This window comes from Thunnus maccoyii, chromosome 1, assembly GCF_910596095.1.
Source record: "Thunnus maccoyii chromosome 1, fThuMac1.1, whole genome shotgun sequence".
Taxonomy (NCBI): Eukaryota; Metazoa; Chordata; class Actinopteri; order Scombriformes; family Scombridae; genus Thunnus; species Thunnus maccoyii.
The window spans coordinates 2,639,929-2,662,845 of NC_056533.1; the positions used below are offsets into that span (position 1 = coordinate 2,639,929).

Below are 22,917 nucleotides of genomic sequence, written 5' to 3' on the forward strand. Positions count from 1 at the left end.
CCTGTGTGTGTGTGTGTGCCGGATATCAGGTATAAAAATAATGTTTGTATCTCCAACATAAGGTCCGTGCTGACAAGGCTGTGTGACTGAGTCATGGTGTGCTGAGGTCATATATGGGACTAGCTACTGTAATATTATAAGTATAAAAGAAAAACTGGAGAATCAGACTCTTGTTACATACATACAAACATTATACTGTTTAGTGGCTTAGCTTGCATACTTTGAACAAACAAGACAGATTAGACTGATATTTTATTTTTTTGAAATTCAATCATAGCGTGTAACATTTAATTCAGAAAAAGGAAGAGTTTGGCTGGGTGTGTTGGAGAGATATCTCTCCCATATCTGATACAAGGCATTACAGAGCTTAACCTGCACTCTTACATAGTAGGATCTGGTTACCCTGGGTGATGGTCCCTTCACTGTTTGCTGTGGTTAAAGGCACTGGGATGCAGGAGTGGTTCACCTGTTTGCTGCGAGTGTGTTTAGGTTGCTGTGACTGCATGTGTGGTGAGTATATGGTAGCACACCTGGACACACCTCAGTGTAGCCAGCCATCCCATTCACCAGCCTCAGCCCATTCCACTTTTGTCTTTCTTTGAAATATTAGTAGTACACTTATACTTAATGGTTAAAGATTTTAATTATATTTTAAAATAGTTTTGTAATAAAAGAATACTTTTACCACTTATATTTATATTTTAATCACTACTGTCAGTTTCCTTTTTTGATTAATAAAAATACCTATTTTGAACCACGTCTCTGTCGCCTATTTTTTTCTTTTTCTTTTTTAAAGCATGTATTAAATACAGCTTGTACCTATTTTTTATACTTATAACTGATTATTGGGGAAAAAAATGAAGCAAGTAGGCTATTAGTAATGAACACAATATCTGATTACTGTAATGCAAACTAACAGTGGACATGGAGTTTTAAATAAAGTATTGTAACTTGATCATCAATAGACTGTAAAAGACCTACACGCTGCAACTAATCTATTCATCCATATCAACACCATTCTCATCTCCAGCTTCACTTTGCTTTCTCTTTCCATGAAATGTGGTGCCTTGTATATATTTTGTGTATTTTACATCCTTATCTTATTTCTTCAGCTCCTTTTCATTTCCTATGAACCTGTTTGCCTCCTAAATACATTAATTATACAGTATACTAAAAATAAATTATGTAATATATTGAGTAATAGCAGTTTTTCTCAGGTGGAGGAAGAACATGGCCAAAAGTAAATGTTTGCTAATCAAAATTCACGTCATTTCTTTTCTGAGTTTGATCTCATAGAAATCCCACCTTTTTAACTATCAGCTATCCTTCACTCTGATGTTAGTTTGTCTTCAAATATAAAATATTTGAGAGAAAACCTTTGGCGTTGCAAACAATATTTAGTTGCAATCAAATATTTAATTGCAAGTAAAAACCTGTTTTGAGGTCAAATACAAATTCATTGAAAGCATTTCCAACCTCATTATTTCAAACCAAAAACCATCACAAAACATTTCCCCTTTGCTTGGAGTTTACAAAGTTTTGAATGGACTCTTACAAGCTTTGTTCTTTGTGCAGAAGTTTTTGTTTTTTGGTTGCAAATCAAACTTTTGTGATTCAAAATGTTTTGGTTGTGCATTAATCACAAATCCAGTGGGCAGGATGTGGTGTAAGTTTGCTTCGGAAGGACAGCGTGATGAGCTAATGACTTTAGCCTGACACCTGTGACCTCTCAGAGGTTGCACACAGACTTGAAAAATGAAGAATGCTGTTGCAGTAGTCAGTTCTGGATGTTATGAAAGCATGGATCAAAGTTTCAGCGGTGGAAAAAGGCAGTTTTGGTGATTAGATTGACGTGGTGTTCAAAGGTTGCTGTCGAAAATGACTCCGAGGTTGCAGATGTGCGGGGAGGGAGACAGAGTTGTTGATGGTGAGGCAGAAGTTGTGAATGGTTTTGGTAGTTTCGTTCAGCTGGCCAAGTTATTTTTTGAGTTATTTTAGTAAGAAAGTTAGTCAGTCAAGGAGGCTTCAACGTAAATGATCCACTCCTCCACGGACAAAGACATCTTCAACTTGCTATTCCCAGAGACAACCGTATCAACTCAGCCTCACAGCACCTGCAACGCCCACGAGCAGAAAACATCCGCTGGGGAGCTGTAACTATAAACAGCTGATGTCTCAGCTGCAAAGCCGACTCACTCACTGTACTGGATGCAGCAGACAGCCCGCTGAGTCATCAGTGGTTCCTCTGAGGACAGCGCTACCACTGAGCAGGATAAACAAACCTCTCCTGCTCTTCATCTGCTGCTGTGATGAAAGAGTTGGTGTCATTTTAATTGATACTCTTTCTGTGTCTCCTCCTGGCACAAGTGAACATAAAAAGGAGGTGGTGCCCTGGTTATTATGAGGTGAACTGATTAATAAAAGTAGGTATAATACCCTACAGTCTTCTTCACTTAAAGAGGTTAGTGGCAATCAGTTTTTTGGCATGTAATCTTGCATTGAACACTTTACAAAGTTAAGTCGGCAGTATTGCAAATGCTAGGGATGCACGATGTAGAGAGGGGAAAAAGAGGAACACAGGGCCACCCTGTTGACAATAGATCATGTTTACTTGCAAAAACTGCCAGAAAAATTATATATTCATTTTTTTCCACTTTGACTGAGTAAATTTTTTTTTAACATTTTACAAAGGGCACAAAAAATGAAAATATACATATTACAAAAAACATGATGTGGTTAATGTTGCACAAAGTTACAAGAATCACACCATTATATAATTAAACTTCATTACATCCGGTAAACAACTGACTGAATAGGATGGGTAAAATTCCCTAAGCAGAATGGACTACAGGTCCTACAGCTGTCCCTCTACATCACTAAATGGGAAGGGTGAGTAACAGGGGACCTAGTGGCTCATCTCTCCCGAAGAGTCCAAATAGCCTGTGGAGAGGAATTTTTTTTCCACTTTGACTGAGTTCATTTTTTTGTAACCAACTTCAGTCCTGATCATAACTACCAAATATTGACTCATTTTAACTCTTTAAATGCCAGTTTTTGTGATGATACCACTAAATTTTGTAAGAGAAAAAACACAAAAATTGAAATATTTTCAACATACTAAAGGCAAGAGGGGATTTAAAAAAAAAAAAAAACATATTACAGTCTGGGATATGTCAATGTTTAGCAACAACATTGATATTTGTGCATTATTATTTTTAATGCAGTATAAGATTAAAGTAAAGAATCTGACCTGTTAACCTGTAGTGCACCTAAAGTGTCCTATTACCCTTCAAAGCTTTTACTTTCTAAGAGCATATTACCTCATTTTGTTCTAGAAACACAGCATAAATACAGGAGGAGCTGCAGTAGTGAGATGTGTGAGCTTGGCAAATATACTTGCCTCACTTGCAACAGGTGTTGGCAATCTTCTTCCTATGGTTGGTGCAAAACACGCACCATCTCCTCATTTTGGGGGGGTTGGGGAGCTGTCTGGGTCCCCCGCTGTCTTCTCCTTGCTTCTGCCACCATGGCAGCGGAGCTTGGTGTGCAGGGGAGCCGCTGCCGATGTTGCACCAGCATTCTTCCCAGCTCCTGCAAGAAAAGTTGGCATTTGTAAGTTGCCCTGGTGCCAGGAGGGATCCACAGCCATCCACACAACATGAATGAGTTGAATGCAGAGACGTCCAGGAGAACAGGGCCAGTGGCCACATACAGGTCCTTCTCTTGCAGCTGTAGGTGCTGACAACCTGCAAAAGAAAAAAAAAAATGAATGAATACAAATATTCTTCCTCATCACACCCAAATATTCATTTTTGTATAAATGCAAAAAATACTGACAAGCACATATATTCACTAAGCGTGTGGAGCTCTTCCACCAGTGCATAAGATGTAAAGAAGTTATCACATGTCACTGTCTGTCAGCTCCAAAACAACTCTCCTCCCCTGGTTCAACTCCACCGGACATCTGTCTTTTTTTTCCCCGCTGTAAACCTGCATATTTCAGGCATATGATGTGCAGACATCAAATCTTGATCCCGTACTTCCCCGGTTTGTTTGGCGTGTATTGTTGGAATTTGCAGTGACCTTTGAACTGCACCAGCTGTTCATTCACACAAATATCCTGGCCCGAGTTGAAGAGAAGAGGAAGTTGTTCCACCCACAGCGGTGAAAGGGCAGCAAGTTTGTTGTCTCTCTGGCATGCAAGCCTGTGAAAGCCGGTCATCAAAGCACAACTTGGAGTTGATAAATTGGAATTGACAGTGGGACATGTTGGCCTGGAGGATTTCATGTCCCATATGGTCATCCCACAGGCTGCGGGTGGACTCATCCCGTGACCAGTAAACACCTGCCAACACTGGACCGACTGACCCACCAGTGGACTGAATTGATGGCGGGGGAAACTGTTGAGGTCCAGACCACAGTGGCAGCTCCTCTTTGTATGCTGCAGGCGTTCACCATTAACAGCAGCCGCTCCATGTATGCAGTGCAGGGCGGACACAGGCATCTCTGGCTTGGCTTGTCCAACCTCAAGGAGGATAAGTAGCATCAGCTGCTCATCACACCACTCTGTGCATTGGACGGGTCTGCTTCAGAACTCAGAGTGCCTCTCAGAGTATGCTGAGGGGGAGAGTTTTTGCTATGACAACTGTGAACTTTCCCCGCTGGACAGGTAATTAAAATCAATGAATCAATAAATGCAAACAAAAAGTGTTGTGCTCTCAACTGTGGGTCATACAGATTCTGATGATCCCACCATCACCTCCTGTAAGTCTCTGAAAATATCCCTGCTCAACATCCTTGACAGGACCATTTCAGGGGCGGACTGGTTGAGTGCTGCCCCTGGAGTGCAGCATCCATCTGATTATACCACTGCCAGGTGGCAGCAGTAACCCCACCCGCCTCCACCCCTTTCCCTGTCGGAGGATCCCTAAGTTCCTAAAAGTAACGCCTTAATGAATGAACGCTTTGAAAACTTATGTTGAACATATTTACAGTCCCAAAATGTTCCCGCAGTTTAAAGGCTTCACAAATGATCTGTTTATTGCAACACTATGCTGCTTAAATTCATTTCATGTCAGGTCATTATACAACAGTTATTTTAAGATGTCTTGCAAAAATGAGGTACTACTGATGCCAAAGGTACTGTGCAATAACAATATTTGTTTCCAGCTTGACTTTTTTGAGCTGATGAATTCCACACTTAGAAAATAACAAAAGTTAGAATATGTAGTTTAATATACAATTTTAGCACACTTACTGTTAAACAAGTTATTTGTTCTTGCATCCACTGCATCTGTATAATAAGTTTTCCCCACTAGTCAAAATAGTTGCATATTGAAAAGCAGATACAGTGGTAGATTACCTTGTATTTCTCCTTTAGATTATTTCATTTCTTCATGGCCTGTTTGGCTGTGATAGCCAAGCCTGACTTGTTCACAAAGACTCTGGACAAAGCAAAAAAAAAAAAAAAAAAAAAAAGAGACAACTTAAACATCACGTCTCTAAAAAATGGTCTGGAAAACATGTTTGCAAAACATGGCACGTGTGCAATCGTTTGTCAAAACGGACGTTATGCAGTTGTTGATTCCCATGCACGCAGTGCTGCTGGAATGGCAGATCCTAATGGTCAAAGCGTTATTGTATATTTTAGTCTTAAAGAGGTGTATAATTTCATATGTAATTTGTCTACATTACTCAGTGAAAGTCATTGGCCTTTTGAGATCACTGGTGTTCGTGTCATTCACACAGGCCCACATGAAAGCAGTTGTAAGTCTGAGTTGAGAAGAATGAAGTGTACAGATTCTGTCAAGACTTTTGAAACACCATCGTTGGGTTTCGGTTCATCACTGGAATGTGGTATTCCATCAGCAAGTAACATTGAGAGAGGTACAAAGTGTAAGATTACAGGGCAAACTTGTGATTCTAAGAAACTGAAAAGGAATGATGTTACCGTAGTGAATTCAAATGTTGTGTTTGTCAGCGATGTGACTTCTAAAAAGCTGTGGTTTGATCCCATTAGTAAAGACATTGCACAAGCACAGTTTAATGTGGAGTTTGAGAAACCTGATGTACCAATGTCTACAGCAGTTGGTATGTTGGGAACTCCATGCAAGAATGGAAAAAATAGTGGCTGATGGTAACTGTTTCTTCAGAGCAATTTCCCCCCACAGGAAAATCATACTTGCTGTTAAACAACTAGAGAGTAATACGAAAGTATTTTAAGAAGTGAATATTCTTCAATGGCAGAGTACATTAAGAATTTAAAGATGTGATATGTTGGCAGTTGGGCAACCAAAGTAGAAATTCAAGCAGCAGCAGCAGATTGTTTAGGAGTGAATATCTTTACATATTATGATGACCGATGGCTAGAATATAGCTGCAAATATAGGTGTTTGTCAAAACAGGGGATCTACTTGGAAACACCAAAGTGTACAATATGAGACGGCAGAGTGCAGAGAAAAGTTCATGGGCTAGCTCAGAGCCTTAGAGAATGAAAACAGTTGAATGTACAACTGGTTTGAGTCCAGTTGTAACAAGTTATGGGAATGGAGTAGTGTATATTGAGAATGATGTAACAGATTGTGATCTTGATGAGGTGAATAAAATCACATTCAGATTTAGTCCTATGTGCGCTGAAGTTGCAAAAACTTAAAACGAAAATGTAATGTGGAATTTGAGAGACAGGATGTACAAGTGCATACAGGATATGGGTCTTTAGGTGCTGTGTGTAAAACAAATAAAATTGTGGAGGACAGTAATAGCTTTTTTAGATCAGTATCTGAAGTTATCTGTGGTTCTCAAAAAAGTCATCTAAAAGTTAGACATACTGTTGTTAAGTACATAGAAATTATGCAGATCATCATGCAGAACACATGGAGTTTTTGGATAAATATTATGTTTCAGTAGCAGAGTATATTAACATGTCACAAATGAGGTATGCTGGCAGTAGAGCAACCGAAATAGAAAATCAAGCGACAGCAAATTCTTTTGGAGCGGACATATTTACATACAGTGGTGAAAGATGGGGCAAATACAGTAGCGATAGTTCAATGTTGACAAATGAAGGAATATACCTGAAACATTGTGAGAATAATCATTTTGAGCCAGTGGTTTGTGTCAAACAGGTTGATTTGTGCAAAGGGTTATTATTCTGAGACAGTACATGCGTAGAAGGAATTCAAAAGTACAGGCACTGAGTACTGCAAATATTTTTCTAAGTATTTGAACAAGAAAAAGAAATTCCAAATGAAAATGAAATATCAGGAAAATGTGTTGCATAGGGAAAAAATTAAGGCAATGAGTATAGGGAGAAAGATAAGGAAATATAAGGAAGATGTTTTGCATAGGGAAAGAGTTAAGACAATGAATTGCACAGGCAGACTGTAAAAGCTATGAGTAAAAGGAGGTGTTATGGAAATTCTGAGCAGAAGAAGCGTGTTATAGCAGGCAACAAATTGAAGAGGCAACAAATAAAAGGAAAAGGCAGAGCAGTTTTTGGTGAAAGATGGGCCTGATTTTGTGTGTTGCGTCTGCTATAGGTTGTTGTTTAGACATCAGGTTTTAACTTGTAATAAGAGATAACAAGACTAAAGCAATAGCGCCAATTGCAGATAAATGTATAACTGAAGAGTATTTACACAAATGGAATGAGGACTGTGTAATGCCATGTCATTTGTTGGATACAGCTAGAGGTCAGCTATGGATTTGTTACACATGTCATTATCAGATTAATAAAAGGTGAAATGCCACCTGAATGTGCACTAAACAATTTGGTAGTTCACCCCATTCCAGCCGAATTGAATTGTTTGAATAGTTTAGAACAACATTTAATTACGTTACATGTAACATTTCTGAAAATGTTAGCTTTACCTAAAGGTGGGCAAAATGGAGTACATGGACCTGTAACATGTGTTCCAGCAAATGTTGTGCAGACTAGTAATTTGCTTCCCCGTTCAGATATGGAAGGATCTTTGTTGTGTGTAAAATTGAAGCGTAAACTCACATATAAAGGCCATTATGAGTATCAGTTTGGTGACAGTATGCATATAAAGCAGGCATTGCGATATTTAAAACAGAGAAATGTGCATTATAAAAGATGTACAGTTTAATGAAGCGTGGGTAAATGAGTTTTGTAGAGAAGATCAGGACGTTTTAGGGAAAGAGACTAGTAGTAATGCAGAAAGTGGTGAGGGTGATGATGAAGATGAGCTTTTGCATGATAGACAACAACATTGTATGTCTCATGCCTGTTGATATTGGTCAGGAAATGACCAATGGATCAATATTTTGATGATATATTGAATCTTGCACCAGCAGAAGGGAATAATCCTGTTAAATTGCTTTCTGATCATGCAAATGAAGCCAATGTCCCAGTGTTTCCACAGGGACGTAATACATATCATGAAAGCAGAACAAATCGTTTGACGTTGTCGCTATATTTTAATAACAGAATCCTACATGCGGATGGTAGGTTTGCATGTTGAATATATCTTTTCTGCCCAGTACATGTCTGAGATTGAACAGGTTGTGTCTAATGTGTATCCCATGTCTTTGTTTAAAGAACGTCTAGGCAAATTACTGGCCAAAGATGCATTGAAAAATCTAGGCAGTGTCTATCTACATAACGGAGATGTGTGTGCGCAAGAAGCTGTGTATAGGTTAACAAACTTGTATCTAAAGGAATGTTCTAGAAAAGTTGAATTTGTGCCAACAGGTGATAATGTTAAAGGCTTACTCATTTTAAGAGAATTAAAACAAAAGGCATCGTCATGATCTTACCACAGAAGACATGAGGATGACTTGTACAGTTGACAGTTATAACAGGCCAAAAGATGCTACCTTCAATGACATGTGTATTGCAAAAATGAAACATCTCTAAACAGGATTAAATTGAACAAGGCTTTTGGGTTTTGTTATGAAAAGAACTCAAACACAACCCGCGGTAGTTCGTTATGTGCGTTGTTCAGTGACAAAGAATCCAGAATTATTTTATCAAACTAGTTTGCAATTGTTCCTGCCACATCATGATGATAAGGAGCTAAAAACGTCAAGTTTTAATTATTTTGAACTGTTTTACAAGAATGGTCATGTGAGGTTTAGCGATGGCTCGACGCATTTGGTCAAGTCAGTTGTTGACAGAAATAGAAAAATGTTTGAAATGGATGAAGTGGATAGTATCTAAAACTCTATTGATAGTAGATGCCTGGTACGAACTGTGTCCAGAAAAAGAAGTAGAACGTTTAGAGTGTGAAAGAGAACAGATAGTAGAAGAACAGCACATCCAAACAGACTACTTGATTTGCTAGATCCAAAAAGTGATACAATTGCTGTAATAGGAGATTTTAATGACGACATTTTGAAAGTCTCAACAATTTGTAATTTTATGATGGACAGAGGGTATGTTCAAGTTGTCTCACAACCCATTACTGAAAAAGGCACATTAAACGTTAAAACAAGACATGATGTGGAAGAAATAGTGTTGCCAACATATTTCAGTGATCATGAGGGAATTGTATGTTCCTTTACATATAAAACTGGTGACGAATGAAAATAAACTAACTTTTAACCTTCAACATCTACTTAGGACTACATTACTACATTGCAGTGTTCTGCACTGCACTGAGAAGGAGTTCTCTCTCTCTCTCTCAGATGAAGCAGCCTCCTTAACACCTGAATGTTCTTTTGTGTTTTTGAGGATGGAGGTCTGGTAGTCCAGTTTTCACAGCGTTTTGTATTTCATTTTAAAACTACTTCTTGGGATGGCGTCCTCTTTATATGTTGCTGGTCACGGGGTTGACTGTTTCTTTTGTTGTTGCCATAACAGTTGGGTGTCCAAAACTCAACAGCTTAGGATGTTGAGCTGTGTTTAGCACTCTAGTTAATACTTTAGTTGTTTGTGTATTAGCTAGGTTTTCCTTTTTTGTTTACACCCTTAGGATGATTAGGTGACTAGTAAGTTTGTATTCAAGGAAGCCTTGTGTACTACTGGTGTTTTGAGTTTTGACTGAGCTGAAGTATTGTGGAGAGAGCATTTTTAAAAACTACTTTGTGTAGTTGAATACTACGTTTCTTGGATACTTGTGTGTATTGACACTGGTTAGGTGTGTTCTCAGTGTCTTATTTCAACTATATGGCTGGAAAACTTGGTCTAAAATGTGACAATACATAGACCCTCCTAAAATCTCATGTGTCCTTGGTATCACTGACAGGATGTGGTGGATGAACTATGGTTCAGGTCAAGGTTTTGAAGATGGGTTTATCTTTGCTTAAATGTACTGCTCATTTAAAACATTTTGGTTCATGCTACTTGGGTTTAAGCTCCATCAGAAGTGGCACTGTATACATCTTGGCCTTGATCATGTAGCTGACCTGTGGTGGTCTGTGCTGACCACAATCACTAGTTTTTCTGAGACAAATGTCTAACTTGTCTAACAATGTCTGTGTTTGAGTTACTTGTACAGTATTTCTATCCTTCGAAGCAACCACGTACTGGCTGATGCCCTCCCTAGGACATAAGTGGTCATTCTACAGGATGTAGAATTAGTTTGCTGCCTCATTAAGGCATCCTTTATGGGGGGGGGGGGGGGGGGGGGGCAGTGTTACATCCTGTGGAATGTGTTCGGTGTACCTGCCATTTGAGCGGAGCTAACTTTCATAACAGGTTTCGTTTCCTGCATTACAACAGCATTTAAAAGTAAAACTCGCAAACATTTAGGGCTGGAGTCAGGCGAAGGCAAATTGTAGGAATACAGAAACAAAGATTAGGAACGCTGTCAAAACTGAATCGAATCAAAGTTAGGAGGCTAGAAGCGCAACTGACTGCGAGAAACAGTCTACGATCTGGCGGTGAGTAGGAGGTTGCATTCAGTATTTAAGCAGAGCTCCTGATGGATGGCAGCTGGTCGCCTGACTCCCACACACACACCTGTCTCCACTGCTGTAATTTGGGCATAGACAAGGGAGAGAGACACACATACCCCCACACACTAGGAGGTAGAAGTGGAGGGCATGACACAGGGGGTTTTTCACCACATGAAAATTTTGTTATTTGACTAAAGACAATGCATTTTCACATAATTTTGGACCATTATCATTATATAATTAAGTGCTATGTCCTGAAATGATCCAAATTCAGAATAGGATTAAAATTCATTTATATTTTAAATATAAGAAAATATTGTTTGTTGAGCAACAACAGTAATTTATTTAACTCAATACTGCAGCACCATTAAGTCCAGTCAGCTGCTGGAATTGGAGAAAGTGCACATGGTTTATACCTGTCGTGATTATGTACAAAGTGAAATTTCAGCAATGGCTTTCATCATTTAGTAACAGCACTACGCTGCTATTGAAAGGATAGAGGGGAAACACAGAGCATTTATTCAAAACTGCACTAATTACATAATTATCCAGATTTGGTAAGCAAAATTAGTATAATTATAACATAATATGAAATGCTGTTGCTAGTGCAGGTTTTGCTTTACCATGTAGTGTCAAAAAGCACTGGTAATGGTAATCCTGGTTTACTGGAATGGGGTTCGATTCCCTGCTAATGGTTTTGGCATTGACATGAAAGCCCATATTTTCACTCAAGTGTCTCAAATGTCACTAACTTCCATAACACTACATTATATCCCTCCCACTGTAAATGTAGTTTAAAAAAAAAAAAAAAAAAAAAAACATTAAAAAAAACTCCCCAAATGCTTAAGCCTGGCAGGCCACCTGGCTTGCAATACACTGGGAGAAACCCTGTAACTAATGACTTGTTTTCATCAATGTGTTTATTTGACAAGATTAAAAGATGTATTTCTGTAAGTAAGTTAGTTTGTGTGCAGTAAACAGAGCAAACATTTAAAACTATGAATCTTTGTTCATATCAAAAATCTCAAACATGGACTTGAGATATGGCCATGGGTGCTCTGGCAGGGAGGAATCATCATTTATCTGCTGTAGCCATCATTACCACTGCCTGGTTAAAACTGAACTGTTCAAAAATGCAGCAAACACTTAAATGTGACTGACAGCATAGGAGTGGTTTACTGTGATTGGTTTTTCTCCTGTGACGAACACAACATATGGCCTATCACATTTCAGAAAAGAAAAGAAAATCCATCCGCTGACTTCAAAACTATGCTTCATAGTAACAAATAACGGGAACCTTCATAGAGATGTAATGAGTCAAAAGTACAATATTTGTCTTTAAAATGTAGGCTCTGTTTACGCCTGGCATTAACATCCGTCTTGGGTGATCCGATCGCAAGTGAAAAGCTCTAAGTACAGGTCTGAAAGCACCCAAGACGCATTGAGATCCGATCACTCAGACCACATTCGGAGGTGGTCTGGGCCACATTGAAGGTCCGCCTATTCAACTGACGTCCTCTATTTTCCAAATGAGTTAGTGTCTGTTTATAAGTGGTAAGAAATCATAAATTATCTTTTATGTTTACCAGTGGGCTTGGCTCTGTTAAATTCAACAATGTTTGATTAACGTAACTACAAATACAAAGTCATTTGTTATGATTTATGTTATCTGTCAAATTGAGCAATATGTTAACAGAGTCTGAATGGTAGCCCGGCCGGCAGTCACTGAACTCCAAAAGAGTGTTTTTTTTTTTCAGAGCAACAGGCCTCCAGAGCAGTAGGCTTTTGTTTTCCGGACAACAGGTCATCAAACTATGGGCTTTCGGTCCAATGGGACGTTTTCGATCTATTGGGGTTTCGGAATAATGTATTGTCTAGAGAAAGCTACAAAAGAACCAGTTTTGGCGGAGATGAAATAAGACCGATGAAGCTGAAGTGGCATCCTTCATTGAGCAACAGCTACAAACGTCCGGCAAACAGCACGATTACAGATGGATGCACCAGAAATGTTTGATGGCGGGGATAATTACCAACAGAGAAACTGTGCTTCAGTTGATGAGACTGATGGATGTATATGGCGTAGACCTGCGTGCAAGCAACCATTTCAGATGGCGTATGTATGTCAGTCGTGGGCCAAACTATGTATGGCACATAGATGGGTATGACAAATTAAAGCCTTATGGCATATGTATCAGTGTCTGCATGGATGGCTTCTCAAGAAGAACGACATGGCTAGAAGCATACAAAACTAACAGTAACCCTCATATTATCGCAGGTTTTTTTTTATAGATGCTGTGACTGAAAACAATGGACATCCACGAAAAGTCCGTTTGGATCACAGGACTGAGAAGACTCATGTTGCAGTGATGCAAAGGTTTCTGCACAACAGTGAGGATGAGTGCGGTACGGAGTGTGTCACTTCAGGTCCAAGCGTTGGCAATCAGAGGATTGAACGCTGGCGGTGTATCTTGCAAAGTGAATGTGCTCAGTTTTGGATGGACCATTTCGACCAGCTGAAAGCAGACGGCCATTTTGTTGACAGCTTCATAGAAAAATCACTGATCCAGTTTTGCTTCCAAAATGCCTTACAGGTACAGTATCCTAAAAACCTTTTGTTTATTGTCACAGACTGGCTCAATGAATGTGACAAACAGAGGAAGCAAGTCAGGTTCAGGTGCCAAGTATTTGTTTTATTTAAAACTAAAACAAACATATTTATATAGAAAAGGCGTGAGGAGTGGAGAGTAACTGCATCAGTTGTGTATGTAGTGTGTGGATGAGTGAGCTGTGTATATGCTTCTGTTGAATGCAAAAGAAAAATACCAAAGCAAACAAAAACTGGGAGAGATGTAGATCCAATGAGAGACAGAGAGACAATGGATGAGGGTGGTATTTATAGTCTTGGTGGAGGCCTATCCAGGTGTCCCTGCATTAACCTAACGACCCTCCCTGACTGCCAGCACCTGCATGAAGTGGCCAGGTAAACCACTGCGGGCAGAAAGGGAGGGGTCGTAACGTTATCAACACAGATATAACTGTAGTCATTTTCAAATATGAACTATATATGAACAGGAGTTGCCCTTTCAGACGTGTAACATACAATGGGAGCTTGTCCGTGTCAGACACGATGGAAGTCAAAGACGTCATATTTAAGTTGATGATCTGCTTGTCCAACAGTTTGATAAATTGCGCGTACTATCCCACTTACTGCCAGATTTGGTTGCACTTACAGCAGCGAGCAGTTGTAGCCCGCTCGCTCACTGTGAATTCTCTGGAGAATTCAGTGCTGTATTCACACATGGGCTCGATCTAGGGAGCTGGCAGGGTAAAGTCCATTTAATGACTGGTCCGACTGATTCGGACATTTGCGTTCACACACACACACAGCTCCTTCGGGTAATGTCCAGATAGGTTCAGGGTTGCGGTGCATGTGTGAAAGGGGTTTAGAGGAGAGATAACAGCATAAAACACGGACTATTTTCTAACAAACTTTTTCACTCTCTTTCTGTACATTCTGTAGGAGGACTTTGATGAAGTTGTAACTGCCTGGAATGACCATTGCATAAGAAAAACCAACAACCCTCGGGCTCCCAGTGGTTGCCCTACCATGATGTATGCAGTTCCCAGCCTTTATGGGGCTCAGAATTTCTTGCATCCAGCAGATCAAATGAAGATAGAAATATGTGGAAAGGACTGTTGTTTTAAGGACTATCATTGTGATGAGGATGTGTTTCACTTATGTATGGAACTGATGGCTGAGCACAACCTGGAAATGTCTGATGACGTGTATGAAATTACCAACCTTTATCTAAGACTTCATCAAATGATTATTGATGGGCTGGAGGAGTAAAGTATATGCTTTGAGAAAAAGCATCAGTTATGCTTACCATTGTAGCATGAACAAATATGCCCTGAACTGTTTACTGTACATTCCATCTGAAATACAGGCACACAGGTTGGATATATCAGTGACAATGTCTTAAAATTAATTGAAAATTAGCGTTAAATGATTAAAAACAGCAACTTTATGCACTAATTACTATTTTTGCCCCCAAAATTTAGTAAATGCCTCAATTTTTTAGACAGTGGGGGCAAAAGTTGCCCCCACAAATTTTGTTTCTTTTTTTTACACTGACATAATCATTCCATTGACATGAAAACTAAATGATAAATGACCAACCAATTAATTCCAAACAATACAATACACTCAAAGAAAACATAAAATTACCTGATCCCATACAACCCCCCTCACACACACTCACGCTCGTCCACGCACAGCCAGTTAGTGTGTATGACCATTCATCCACCCTCTCAGTCCTCACAAACACCCACTCATCCACACACACACAGTCCCGACTGGGCAACTGCTGCTGGAGCCGGCCAGCTCGGGGACAAAGACCGGGGGGTCGAGCAGTAACTTGAAGAAAACAGTCACAATAGCAAGCGAAGCAGAAAGCAGCATGCACCGCAGCTATAGTCTATGTAGCAGGGCGACAGAGCAGTCCCAAGCAAAACCGCCACTGCACACCGAGGGTGGGCGAAGCAGCAGCAGTGTTCCTGCACGTATCTTAATGTCCAGAGTTCAGCTACAGGTCCCCATCAGCAAGCGTCCTCCCAGTGAGGAGAAAGATGAGAAGGCTCTGCACTGCTCTGTGCTAACCGGAGCATCTGTGGTGCGTCGGTGATGTGTTCAGGATCCACTGAGTGCTTTACTTGCTTATGGCTAAACAATGGAGCTCATCACAATCACCTTAACCACCATGGACCACCGCATGGAGAGCAGAGAAGGAAGTGAAAGGCCAGGAAGTGGTACATAAACACACTGAATGTAATCAGCAATTAAACAGCCAGCTGCTGAGGATAGAAACTAGAAGTCCCAGATCCAGGGAATGGAGAAACGTTAAAGTTTCACAAAGACATCCCTTCGGTGTTACCACGGACATAAAGTTATGGTCATTTGCACGTTATGACAGTTTGGTCCAGATAAAAGCATAAATAAAGTAGGCAACACAGTTTCAACAGGCTGCACGCGCTGTAGTGGAGGAGAATCAGTTATGGCAGAAGAACACTTTTTGGCACGATACCGGATCTTTTCCCCACTTCACTATCTTTATGTGCAATGTCTATTTTTGCCGGACCGGCTCGCACACAACAGAAAAAAATAAATAATTGCGACAACACAAACGGGCCTACAGGTTGCTAGCCATCTGGCAATCTATGGCGATGGGGGTGGGTGCTGCTGTCCACACCCCTACAAGAGTTGTATACTTTGTTTTAAATAAATAACAGTGTGTGATTAAAAGGCGGAAGACTCAGCAGCCACACATTCACACATTTCTCCGTTCTCTATTTCTCTGTTCAGCGTCTTTAGGTTAGGCTAACCCATCTAACCGATTGATGCTAACTTTGGAGCTAACCCCCTTCACTTTCCCAGCAGTTGGAGAAACAACAGAGGTGACTTTTCTTGGTCTCGAGAAGCTGCAGCATTTATTAACTGACACGCTGTAGCCTGTACTGTACATTCACTACCAAACTGATAACTTACGGCTAACCTTGTCCTCTGTTCAGCTTACATTCACTGTCACTTCTCTGTTGTTCGCTCTCTCACTCAACCACTCACTCACCCACTACGTACACATATTACACACTTCCCTATTCCTTTAAGAAGCTACGCTAGGAGTTTCCCAGGCAACGACACAGAGGTTAACTCAGGTTTCGGAGTAGTGCTGCACGGAGTCTCCCAATTGAATTGAATTCCGAATGAATGGCTATTTAGCGTAATTTTTGGCATTAAAAATATTTTCTTTTGGCCTGGCGGGAGTTTTCGTTGGCCCACCAGGCCTGTACAAGTATAAGGGAAATACAGAAATGGAATTCAGTTAGTGAAACCCAGTAAAGCTAACATGAGCCAAATCAAATTTACCGGCAGAGGTCACTCACATGTTGCATGCTATCCTCAGCGTTAATCTGGATAATATTGTGCGTCCATTTAACATTATTTTACTACATCTTGTCATTTCTACAAGTTGATGCACATACCTTCAAGATGCTCACATCTAGGTTTGTTGTCGAGAGCACTAGCATGCTCCACACCCGTAACGTTACTCCGAAATCACTTGCCTATCAATGACAGAAAGCTAGCTAGTGCATGTGACTTCTTGATGGTAGGCCGAAGTCAAAATATTGAGAAGGTTTCTCATTATTTTGAGACACTACTACTATTTCTCATAATTACATATTTTCTGTCAGTTAAAGAATTGTTAAGGGTCTTATTTATTAAGAATTTTTTGCAAACTAACAAATATGAAACCAAATTTAATGAATCTGTATTTACCAACATTTTTTGTTTTTTTCTTATAAATTGGACTTAATCCCTGCCATCCAACATTTCTGGTGCATCCATCTGTAACCATGCTGTTTGCCGGACGTTTGTAGCTGTTGCTCAATGAAGGATGCCACTTCAGCTTCATCAGTCTTATTTCATCTTCGCCAAAGCTGGTTTTTTTCTAGCTTTCTCTCTAGGGTCCAGAGGCTTAGTTTGATATTATGTGATTCCTCCAAAACCACTAATATTTCACGATTTGTGAATCCACATCTGAAGTAGTCTTCAATGATGACAACCATTTGGGTCTGCTAAGCTTCGTCTTACCCACTTGCTTCTGTTGCTTTGGTGCATATGAGGAATAGTCCTATGCAAATATTATACTTAGTTTCTCATCATTTTGAGATGCTAAGTCATTATTATGAGAAATTATCTCATAATAGTCACTGAGCTCCAAAAGAGTGTTTTTTTCGGAGCAACAGGTTGTCAGACTATGGGTATTCGGTCCAATGGGACATTCTCCATATATTGGGGTTTCGGAATAATGTGTCTTCGGACCAGTGAGCAGTCTCCATGACGAGTGAGTGACTCAGTAGCTAATTTAGCTAAGCTAGCAGCAACAGGCTGACAAAATATGTATTTCTTAATCCATTCCAACATCACAGATCGTTAAACAAAAGAAATCTACATGCACCAGTGCAAACATACAAGTGTATTGATTATCTATCTTCTCCGCTCCCATGGACTTCAAAACTCCCTCCCTCGTTTACTTACTGTGTATGTTGCTAAGCTGTCACTCTGTTCGAGACTGGCCAATAGAGACGTGTCTTACATCTTTCAGCATAGGTTCCGCCCACGAAATTCAGCTCAACAGCTATGGAGCTTTTTCCCCTATCTTTATTCAAGAGCGTGGTATATCAATTTGAGAGCATAATTTATTGATTTCATGCTCAAATTTTGCAATTTGTCCCTCAAAACCCTGCCCTCGCACTCAAATAGCCTCTGCTTGCACTTAGATTTGCTCTGTTTCTGCTCAAACTGTGTGCTTGCAGTCAAATATAATGTTGCTTGCACAGATTTCCTGCGCTCAAACTTCAGCTCCTCTCCTCGCACTCACGTTGCTTCTGCGTGCTCGTGGAACTTCTGCTCTCAGATTTCTTCTCTGCTCTTGGATTTTTTGTGCAAAAACCAATAGAAGGCCAGGTTTGGTGTTAACCAATGAAATGATCCCTGCCTCCTTGCAAACTTGTTTGCTTCTTTATAAAAAGTACTTCCCTTGCTTTCTTTATGACTTTTGAAATAAAAAGACGGTTCATTTATACACCAGCACCTGTGATTTTTACTATAGTAGCTGCATACAGTATTGTAGTAGCCGCATGGCACATGGCACAGTGCCCGCCTGAGAAAACAATGTCACCCTCATCATACACGTTTTTATGGTTACGCCCATGTGAGAAGGCTAGATGGTCACTTGAACTTCATTTTTTATATGTAAAATTGAAGTGATAAGCGTTACAAGGACCCACAGTTGTAGTTTTACTTCTTTTCGGGACCCACAGTTGTAGTTTTCTCAGGCTGGTTAGTAGTTCCTTCATCTGGACTGCTGCTAGCGCAAAGCCACTGACACAGTTAGCTTAGCCTGTTAGCACCTGCTACTGCTGATAGCGTATTCAGACCAAATCAGGCGGTGCTGCGTTCAACCACAGGATGGAGCTGAGGTGTGTGGGGTTGTGGGCGTGTTTATTTGAGCTCTACAACGTAACCACTGTGAAAATGGAGAAAGGGAGTGCTGTCGGCGAGAATGCAGGTGAATCATATCAATAAAAAGTTATTTTCTGATTGTTTCACAGCGGTTATGTTTGGAAATTTAAAAACAACAACAACCAAACACTTTGTCCATGATTAAGTTTGCTGAATTTTATCGTAAAAAGATCAGAGTTGAACCATTTTGTCTGGCATTACTTAGTGACCAATAATGTGGGTTGCAAAATGATTATATAATTAATAAACACTGAATCAAAGTTTGGCTTAAGACACACAGAATACTCCAGCAAAGCATTGTTTTGACTTACGACTGGCAACTGGTAAATATTCTTATCTGAAGTCACGCCAGAGTGAAGAGAAAAGGGGGGGATAAGTGTGTGTGTGTGTGTGTGTGTGTGAGAGCATGGAGTGAGAGGGGAGAGAAGTTCCAAGGTTAAAGGTTATCACTGATGAAGTCCAGACCTTCTTTTGGGCTTTCAGAGGCATGCAGCAGAAGAAAAAGGGGGCACTGGGTCTCCTACGCAGGGATAAGTAAAATGACAAAGTTGGGAAAAGTATGAACAGAACAGAAGAGAAGAGAGAAGGATGGCTCTTCAAAGAGCCTCTGAGTTCACTTTTAAAAAGGATGGACTGTTTTGGTGAAGTGGCTGGGAGAAGATACTGCAAAGTAAAAGAATTATGTATCAGTGAAGAAAACTTCATAACTAGGCTACATTCAAAATAAAAACTACAAAATGCATACAATAGGCCTATGTGTGTGTTTAGGCAATATTTTACATTTAAGTACATTTGGCTTAATCCAATAAATAAATATCATCAAACAGTTAATTAAAATAGAGCAAATAAAATTACAGCTCAGATAACTACTCAACGTAAAGACAATGATTCAAACAACATGCAACTACGTGGTTTCAGTGATAGCAGCATCCATAGCAACCACCATAGCAACCATAGAAAACCTGAAAAAATTAAAAACAAAACTAAACATCATATACATTCATTGAACGAAGAAAATAAAACACACATCTCTCGCAAGAAATGCATTTTAATGCCAAAACTATATTGAAATATTGCATTTTCTAATAGAGTCAAACTTGAGTCACATGGGTTGGAGTACTAAATTGGAATTGGACCATACAGACTGTTTCTTGGACCATCCAATCATACGCCACAATGGGAAGGCAGCAGGGATCAACGATGAAGGGAAGGACACTTGCACCAGCTGACACTGACAAACAAGCGCACAGTAATGTGCTCCCTGGTGGTTGTCTGCTGACGATAGGCGTGTGTTAATCACAACTGTAATATAGGTTAGCTTTATAAGTCAACAGCATCATAACCTTTGAGTAATGTTTGAATATTGAACACATAGCACATATTTCTTAACCTAGGGGTGGATCTGCTGTCCAGGGGTATGCTACTATATGGAAAATGGACTCTGCACCCAGCAACTGTGGCGCAAGTGTGGCTGCGTTATGGCCGGGCCAAGGTGGATCTGTTTGCATCAAGAGAAAACACACAGCGTCTGCTGTTCTTCTCAATGTGGGGGGTTAGGTGCACACCTGTCCTGTACACATTTCCTCCTTTTGCTCTGATAGCTCTCACTCTGTCCAGAGTGAGGGAGCACCGCCACACACTGGTTCTAGCCCCTCATTATAGCTTTGCACTGGCCAGCAATGCAGTGGCTGGCAGAGATTTATCTACTGCTGTGTGGACAGCCGTGGCAGCTCCTGCTATGCAGGGACATGCTGTGGCGTTGGGGGGTGGGGTGGGGGGGGGGCAATATTTCACCCACATCCGGAAGGCCTGGCTCTATGGGCCTGCTCAGTGAGTGGTATAATTCAAGCACAGTGGTGCTGCCTAAGAATGTAATTGACAGCATTCAGAGTGCTAGACTCAAGGTAAGAAAGGTGCAGCACAGACAGACATTGCCAAGTTCAATGTAATTACCACACAAATAGCCTTTAATGTTATATGTTTATTATTCTCCATGCACAACTGGCCCCAACTAAGAATCAACACTACCAGCACATCAAGTTCATACTGGTTCTGTCAAAGTAGGGTGGGTCATATAATATAATAACATAATTTCTAATCATTGCTTTCAATGGCTCACAAGTGATTCATAATATATCAACAAATGATTAATTATCTAGCCTATTTCATGCCTATAAGTCATCATTTATAGATGACTTACAACATATTTGTGATGTTAACATATATTAATGTTTTGTTCATGGTAGTACGTCATTAAATAATGTCTTATAAATGACTTACTACTGATTGTTATTATAAAGTGTCACCTCAAAGTTTAGTCAACATGAAAGCAGCACTTAATCTTTGAGGGAGATCATCAGGTAGGTGCTGGGACACTGGTTGGCTCCTGTGTGGGCATGTGGCTTTATACAGGTTTGCTGTCAATTAATGTAATAATAAATAACAACAATAATTATACTAGACAGCAGCTATAAAAAGAATATGGATCTGAAGTCAAACCGGACCTTCTGGATTATGATGGTGAAAGAATCGATTGCACTTTTAGTCCAAACAAACTACAACACACGACAAAACTATACAATCCAAAGAGAGTTCAAAACAATCCCAAAATACAGAGAAAGCCAAATAATCCAAAATAATTCAAGAACAGCAACTAATAAATATACCTGCAAAACAAACATCAAATCAAGAATATTCTGCCATGTGACACGGATACAAGAAAAAAGTTGCTTAACGTCTAATTGCGCGAAAACTGCACACTTGTTGGCTGGGCATGCCATGACATACTTGATAGGTGTACATGTCGCTTCAAAGCTGCAGGAGGAATAGGGCACCGAACAAGGTCTGAGAAAAGGGAGACACATCAAGAAAAGGGTAAAGAAGAGACCAGTGGATCCCAGCACTAAAGAAAAACAGTGCAGAAAGTGTTGATAGTCACATCACAAGAGCGAATAGCAGCAGAAGCCATAACGCAGACAATGTTGATGTTAAAGAAATTCCCCAGACCAGAGACAGAGAAATGGTGCAGGATAAAGAAAATACTATGAAGGGACAGATTGCATTGTGGAGAGGAAGTTGTTCATGATACAGAGGATAAAGATGCAACAAGTGCAATGAAAGTGACTATGATGGCTGAAGTACATGGAGATAAAAGGGCTGAGTGTGTTGATGACACCTTATTTTGTGTCTGTAAACAGCCAAATAATTCAAATGAGCCATATACCCAGTGTAGTCTCTGCAAGAACTGGTTTCATCCGGTTTGCATTGGCGACCAGAGTGTGGAAGACATTGCTACCATATCCACATGCCCCTGTCCTTCCTGCAGTACAAATGCCAAGGTGACAGACTCTGGACATGGTAAAGAGGAGGTTATCCTTTGGAAAAGAAATGCCATCTAGAAATCCAACCAGATGAGAGGTAAGGATACAGTCTTTAAGAAAGGCAGGGCTGACATAATCAGCTGTTAAATAAGTACTGTGAACAAATTCTGTGTCCTTTCATTCAAGAGTAACAAAGTAAAATTCAGAGTCAACAGGCTAAAGGGCATTATTAGTGGGGTAAAGCTGTGTGTAAATTCACAGGCTGCACAAACGATTCACTTTTAATGGCAGCTGATCCGGATATTACCAAAGGTAAAAGAAATGTTCATGTCACAGTTCAAGGAAAGACCTCAAATAGTTGTGATGAACAACACTCAGGACACTGTCAGTAACCAGAGCACTAGAAACTGAAAAGACAACTTGGAGAATTCACTCCCATGCCTGTCCACATGAAACAAATTGCCAGATGAAGATGAAATCATAGCATGAAATCTTCAGTGTCAACTCAGTCTCAGAGTTCTTTGGAAGACATCCGTTAAGAAAAATTTTGACAGTCGCTTGGATAGGGATGTGTTCATGGAGCGCATTGAAATTTAACAAAAGCAGGATGTGGAAAAATTGAGCACAGGAGTATACAATATGTTGCAATTTCTT

General features: G+C 40.1%; 1 long non-coding RNA gene across 4 annotated transcripts; it reads right to left on the bottom strand.

The window, feature by feature from the left end:
• Positions 1–2,734: 2,734 nt before the first annotated feature.
• Positions 2,735–19,329, bottom strand: LOC121900759. Of its 4 annotated transcripts, none has more exons than XR_006097055.1 (4): positions 16,900–17,917; positions 5,363–5,444; positions 3,905–4,525; positions 2,735–3,746 (listed from the first exon to the last, which is right to left on the bottom strand). It is a non-coding gene; the product is annotated as an uncharacterized LOC121900759 (long non-coding RNA). The 4 variants fall into 4 exon arrangements; XR_006097054.1 differs by having other exon boundaries at positions 3,838–4,525; XR_006097053.1 differs by lacking the exons at positions 3,905–4,525; positions 16,900–17,917 and adding an exon at positions 17,957–19,329.
• Between the last annotated feature and the right edge of the window lie 3,588 nt (positions 19,330–22,917).